The sequence below is a fragment of the Peromyscus eremicus genome, chromosome 4 (genome assembly GCF_949786415.1).
Source record: "Peromyscus eremicus chromosome 4, PerEre_H2_v1, whole genome shotgun sequence".
Lineage (NCBI taxonomy): Eukaryota > Metazoa > Chordata > Mammalia > Rodentia > Cricetidae > Peromyscus > Peromyscus eremicus.
This window is the reverse complement of record NC_081419.1, coordinates 94,916,382-94,923,253: the sequence shown is the minus strand read 5'-3', so window position 1 is coordinate 94,923,253 and position 6,872 is coordinate 94,916,382.

The following is a 6,872-nucleotide window of genomic DNA, read 5'->3' as shown; positions in this document are numbered from 1 at the left end:
AGGCAGAGGTGAGGTGGGAGCCTGAGAGGTAAGCAAATGCAGGGCCAATTACCAGAAGCTGCCGGGCAGAATTTCCCTGTTAACGTCCTGAGAGTTCCCAGCATGGCAGGGAGCCCATCTGAGCCAGCGGGTACTCGGCAAACATGGCCATCTTCTATCCTTTCTTGCTACCCTAACTCTCCACAGCCTCTTCTTTCACATCTTTGTTATTTTTAGGACAGAGGGAGCCACGTTTTGTATTCTCCACTGCAGTTATTAAAATCTCCAGTGCTTATCCTTGATAATGTGGAAAGAACAGAAATCCTCTCCCACCCACCCCCACCCCCCTTTTACATGCTATTACCACCCTGATAGGCATTTTTTTAAAATCCAGGAATCTGGGCCCCGCCCTCCTTTGGCTCCTCTCACTGACGTCCTCCCCATCCAGTTCTTTTGCTTATTTGCTTGCCTTAGCCATTGTCTTTTTTTTTTTTTTTTTTTTTTAAATCTCAGGCTGGCCCCTAGGCCTGTGCCTCCCCAGCTCCGCCCACCCCCAGCTGCTTGGTGCAAGAGTAGGAGCCTGGGCATCCTGCTCCACCCAGTGTGGCAGCTGTCCCTGTCCCCATGAGCATCCCTGGGCATTTCTGTCAGTACTTCATGACTACTGAGTTCTGGGTGGCTCCTACACTCTGGACAGTCACCTGTCCTGACTCATTCAGAAATTAATACTTTGCTTCTCTTCCAAATGTCCTCCATTTGGTCATTCCTGTCCTGGCTGCATCCCTGGTATAGCAGGCTTCCTTTCTGCTGTACCTCCAAGGGGTGTGTGTGTATCCTAGTCATTTCTGTCTTCATAGGCTTCCTCTCAGGTGACTTCCTTCTCCTCACCCAGAAAGTGGCTTTCGAAGTCAGACTCAGTGGCGTGTTTTGAAGGTTTTTTTTTTTGTTTGTTTGTTTTGTTTTATTTTGTTTTATTGCAACCTGTCTGGTTTTGTTTTTTCTCCTTGGTCACATGAGCTAGGTCATCTCAAAGCTCCTTTCTGGTGGGTCATCCCCTAGGCCCAGAGTGTGAGGTTCATCACACTGTGTGGTGTACCCAGAGATTAGAGTCTGGAGAGTTCATCTCCTTACTTCACAGCAACCCAGTAGAGTCAACCAAGGAGGCCAGGCAGGGACTCCTGTGGACAAAGGTGGCAAAAGAAATACCCAGACAGTGGAGCAAAGAGTTGGCACAAGTCAGGCCAATAGCAGAGCTCCAGACTCTGTTCTTCCTGTCCCGACAAGGTACATAGAGTCTGTCATACTCAAGACATTTGGGCCGAGAGGTTTGGGGTCCATGATACCTAGCAGCAATGTGTCAAACAACCCTAAGTGCTTGCTCTTGATTCCATGGAGAGACCTTAGATGCCCCAGATGTGAAGTGACAATGACAGCCATAGGTTGCTGTAGAGGTCAAATGAGAAAGTGGATTCAATCGTGTTTTGTAAAATGTGAGACACTCTAATCGCTTAACTTTCTTGGTGCCTCCATTTCTGAGGGATGGCCGGGGGAGGGGGCAGAAAGCCCCACTTGGATCTTCTGATTCTGGCTGACCTTTGTGGTCGTTTGTAGGACCCTCAGCACCATCTTCCTAGATTGGGGACCAGGGTGTTACACCAGGAGCTACACACAAGGAGACTAGGACTTTCTCGGGGCATACCAGAAGTTCCAGACAGGGCTGGAATCAGCTCCCCAGTCTCTGTGGGTCTTAGAAAGGTTTGGAGCTTCCCCAGACCGCCCTGCTTGAGCTGGCCTGTTCTTTGGAGATGGCAGGTGAGTAATCTGCTTGTGTTCCTCTCCTGAGGTCACAGCCCTGCTTCGGTCCAGATAGGAAAGTAAGGTGACGCTCACAGATCTTGCCCAGCCTCTCTGAACAAGGGGCATCTGTCGTGATCAGAACCACCTCCCTGCCTCCCCATACTTCCCCCACACCCTGTGACTAATGGTCTGTAGGAATAGAAGGCCAAACCTGTAAGTCGCCTCCTTGGGCTCAGAGCCCAGGACTTATTCAGACACCAAGGCTGAGGCAAAAGAGTCACTGTTGGTTTCCTGGTCCCAAATGAGCTTTGTGCCCTTGTGATTCTGTTTTCTTTCTTTCTTTCTTTCTTTCTTTCTTTCTTTCTTTCTTTCTTTCTTTCTTTCTTTCTTTCTCTCTCTCTCTCTCTCTCTTCTTTCTTTCCTTTCCTTTCCTTCCTTCCTTCTTTTATTTTTATTTTTAAAATTGTATGTATAAGGGGGTGTTGCCTGCATGTATGTCTGTGTACTATGTGCATGCCTAGTGCTTGCAGAGGCCAGAAGAGGACATCAGCTCTCTTGGAACTGGAGTTTCAGATGGTTGTGAGGCACCATGTAGGTGCTGGGAACCAAACCTGGGTACTCTGGAAGAGCAGCCAGTGCTCTTTAACTGCCTCCCTCTCCAGCCTTCCCCCTTTTTTCTTTTATTGATTTCTTTCTTTTTTAGAAGGGCACATAGCAAGATTTATTGGGAAGCTCTCTGCAGCAGGAGGAGTCTTGCAAAAGAGTTGCTCCCTGTGGTACTTTCACCTCCCTCTCCTGTCCCGTGGCTGCCGTACACCAGTCTCAGAGTGGTCCTGGCCATGACAAGTCCTCTGTGGAGGACAGATGTGGATGCCCTGTCCTCTGCTCCAGGGATTATAACTGTCCTGGCAGGAATGAAGATATTCATAAAGACATTTGTGTCCCTCCCTTTGGTTATCAGATTTTTGAAACAGTGAATCCAAGGAATTGGATTGTCTCCAGGAATCTTATGCTAGGAAAAAGAAAAGGCTGAATCCTGGCACCAGCCAGTGAGGAAGGAGATGTCACACAGTTCTGACAACCTGCTGGAGAGACTCGGAGTGGAGACGATGGGACCACACCTTGCCTGGGACTGCTGAGCATACATACTCATCTTAAAACATCAGCCGAACAAGGGCAATAACAAAAGACAGCTAAAGCAAGGGGGGGCACAACAGAGCGAGGGGCAGAGCACAGGTCTCACCCCTACACAAAGAGCGAGGGGCAGAGCACAGGTCTCACCCCTACACAAAGAGTGAGGGGCAACTAAGGAATGCTAAGAAGGGGAGAAATGCTCTTCCCTAGGGAAGAGCACACCAATTGGTTATCGAACACCAAATGGTGAGTTCTGAAAACATACCTACACATTTTAGATACTGCATTAAACATTTAGAGTTACAACGCTCTGGAGTTCTGCTGCATTCCAAGGCTAGCCTAGTAGTTCTTTGCAAGGAGCTTTGGGAAAACAAATGTCTTGATTTCCTCATTTGCTATATAAGACCAGCAAGAACTCCTATAGATTATTATTCACAGGGAACTGAGAGGTGGCTCAATAGTTAAGATCACTTGCTGCTATTCCAGAAGACCCAGGTTTGGTTCCCAGCACCCTCATGGTAGCTCACAACCAGCTGTAACTCCAGATCCAGGGGGTCTGAAACCCTCTCTTGGTCTGCAAAAATACTTCATATATGTGGTACACAGAGATACATGTAGACAAAACATTCATGCACATTAAAATAGATAAATCTTTGGACTGAACATAGTGGCATATGTCCAGTCTTTAATTCCAGCTTGGGCGGCAGAGACAAGAGGATCTCTGTGGGTTTGAAGCCAGCCTGGTCTACAGAGTGAGGGGTCAGATAAGGCTGCATAGTGGGACCTTGTCTCAAGTTAAACAGTCAATCGGTCAACCAATCAGTCTAAGAAGACCCCTCCTGATTCATAGAGATGTGAGACTAAGAGGGATAATCACACAAGCATTTAAAATAATATCTAGTACTAAAAAATGATTGCATTAGTGGTAGTAGTATTACTATTGTCTACCGTCATTATTAATCACTGGCAATGGTGTTAATAATTATGATATGGAGAAATGTTTTGGTTTAGGGATGACAAGGGGAATAAGCCCCTAACTCCCAGTTTGGTGTAGAATGTTAGGAAGGCTTCTTAGCAGGGTGATGCTCTAACCTGGAGACAAGTAGACAGAAAGAGAGCGTTTCAGAAAGAGATCATTCAGGAGAGAAGGGGAGCAGGGGAGAGAGAGAGAGAGAGCCCACACAGAGATGTGAAGGAGAGGTCTCCATCAGAGAACTGAAGAGGGTTGGCATACTTGGGCTCCATGTGAGGAGAGAAAGATGAACCTCAAAGGTTCTTAGGGTGATGTTGGGAAGTTCAGACTTCATACCCTTTTGGATCCTAAGCAGAGGAACTATTTGTTTGAATTGGCTCTTTAGAAAAATCAGTGCTAAGACATAAAGGCCCTGGATTTGGGATAGAGCAAGTTGGGACAGAGTACATGGGAAGGGATGGAGAGAGGAAAGAGAAGAGAGGAAATAATGGAATTATAATTTCAAAAACTGTTGAAAAATCAGTAGTGCTGAGTTCTGAGAAAGGAGGGGGAAGTTGGTTAGGAGTTGTTGTCTAGACGAGCTGGTGTTTCAGTGAAGGCAGAGCTGAGGGACACAGAGAGCAAGAGCCAATTTTAGGTGCTAATCAGGGTTTGAACTGGACTGATGAGCTAAAGAGAGGCAAGAAGAGGAGAAATGGTCCAGATTTCACCTTTATTGCCTGGGTGTCGTATCCTAACTCACCACGATCAGAAACACAGGAGAAAAGGCAGGTAAGTTGAGAGGAAGGGGCGAAGGAATCATCTGGGCACTTGGGGTGTGAAGTGTCAAAAGTTGTCAAAGAAGAGGGGACTGCAGGCCACAGTTCTGGGGATCACCTAAGTCCATGAGCGGGTGAGTGGAGTGAGAATGGGTGAACCCCTGAGACATCCCTGGAAAACACCAGCATGAGAGGGAAGAGTCTGCGGGGGTGCGAGAAGAAAATGATGGACTGGATGGGGTGTAGGAGAATACGAAGAGGGATGAAAGAGGGGAGAGAGAACAGGAGAGAGAGAGAGGGAGGGGAGAGAGAGGGGGGAGGGAGGGAGGGAGGGAGAGAGAGAGAGAGAGAGGGAGGGAGGGAGGGAGGGAGGGAGAGAGAGAGAGAGGGAGGGAGGGAGGGAGAGAGAGAGAGAGAGAGAGAGAGAGGGAGGGAGGGAGGGAGGGAGGGGGAGGGAGGGAGGGAGGGAGGGAGGGAGGGAGAGGGAGAGGGAGGGAGGGAGGGAGGGAGGGAGGGAGAGAGAGAGAGAGAGAGAGAGAGAGAGAGAGAGAGAGAGAGAGAGAGAGTAGGGGGTAGAGAGAAAGGGAAAGGGGAATTTCTCAAACAAGAGAAGGGCCTGCATGGTACTGAGTTGTAGAAGATCCCTCAAGATAAGAGCAGGAAAGGAGCCAGGCAGTGGTAGCACATTCCTTTAATCCCAGCACTCAGGAGGCAGAGCCAGGTGGATCTCTGTGAGTTCAAGGCCAGCCTGGTCTACAGAGCGAGATCCAGGACAGGCACCAAAACTACACAGAGAAACCTTGTCTCAGGGGGAAAAAAAAGAGCAGGAAAGGGTTCCTGGCCTTCAGAGAGAGTAGATGAGAATAGAGCCTGGGGACGGGAGTGGATGGAATGGAGGTGAAAAGTAGGTGAGAAACAAGGCTGTAGACTAGAGGATTGAGCAGATGAAATTGGGAGAAAAGGTCTGAGCTACAGGGGCCAATGGTTTAAGGGAGGTTGAGGATTGAAGGTGGATGCGGACATGTTAGTGAGTTGGGGTTATGGTGTGCCTCGGTGGCAGGGTGCTCACTTAGCGTGCAGGAGGCCCTGGGTCCGTTCCCCAGCACAGCAACAAACCAACAGCCTCAGAGAGCTCTATTTGTGCATCTGTACACCATGAAAGCTATTGGAGGATTGAAAACACAGGAGAGACAATGACACGAGTGGACAGGATCCTCAGAGGACCCAGAATCAGGGGACACAGGAAGAGGTAACTCCTGGTGGGGAAGACAGTGTGGGTGAGTTTCCCACCTACTCTTCACACAGGCTCCTTCTCCAGCCTTCTCCCTCTCTGCCTTGATCCTTAATACACTCCCCCCCCCCCCCACCTTTCTCTCTCTGGAGAACCTTGGGTATTGCTGGGCAATTGCTCTTCCATGAAGCTACATTATCATCTTGTCTTTCTTTTTATGTGTATGTATGAGAGCCTGCACGCTTCTCCGTGAACCATGTGCATGACCGGTGTCTGCAGGAGGCCAGAAGAGGGCATCAGAGCCCCTGGAACTAGCATTAAAGACACTTGTGAGTCCCCCATGCAGTGCTGGAACTCAAACTCGGGTCCTTTGGAAGAATAGCCCATGGTCTTAACCCCTGGGCCTTCTCTCCAGCTCTACCTCTGCTAATTTTACTTGAGATTCACTGTGGGCCTGGAAGGTCTCACTTAAAACAGTACCATTGCCAGAAAAAAAAAAAAAGTCATATTAAGGATGATCTGGAGTAGGTTCTGTTTTGCACTTAAACACCAGAAAGAGAGGTCTCAAGTGTAAGCACTCACGGAGGCTCTCTTATGTGTGAGTGATAGTCTAGGACCCTGACACTCCTTCCTGCAGAAGCACAGTTCCCTCCATCCCTGTGAAGGCCTCATCCGTTCCCCAGTTTCTCCTGGCTCCCTTACCATGGCCCTATTGCCTAAGAGCTACCAAGGCCCAATAGCACAAAGGCCCCGATGGTTCCACAGCCTCCACACCTCCTCTCAGCCAAGCAACACTGCCAAGAAAAACCAGAGGGCGAGTGAGAAAACCAGTTGTGATCTGCCCTGTCAGAGGTGGCAGCACAGCAGCCGGCCCCACCTCCCCGTGCCTCTTGGAGCCTTGGGATGGAAGGGGAAGCAGACATTCCAGGATCAGTTTCCTGAAGCTCCAGTCCATCCAGCTGTCTGAGGGGGAGCAGCCCTGGAGCCAGCAGCAGCCACC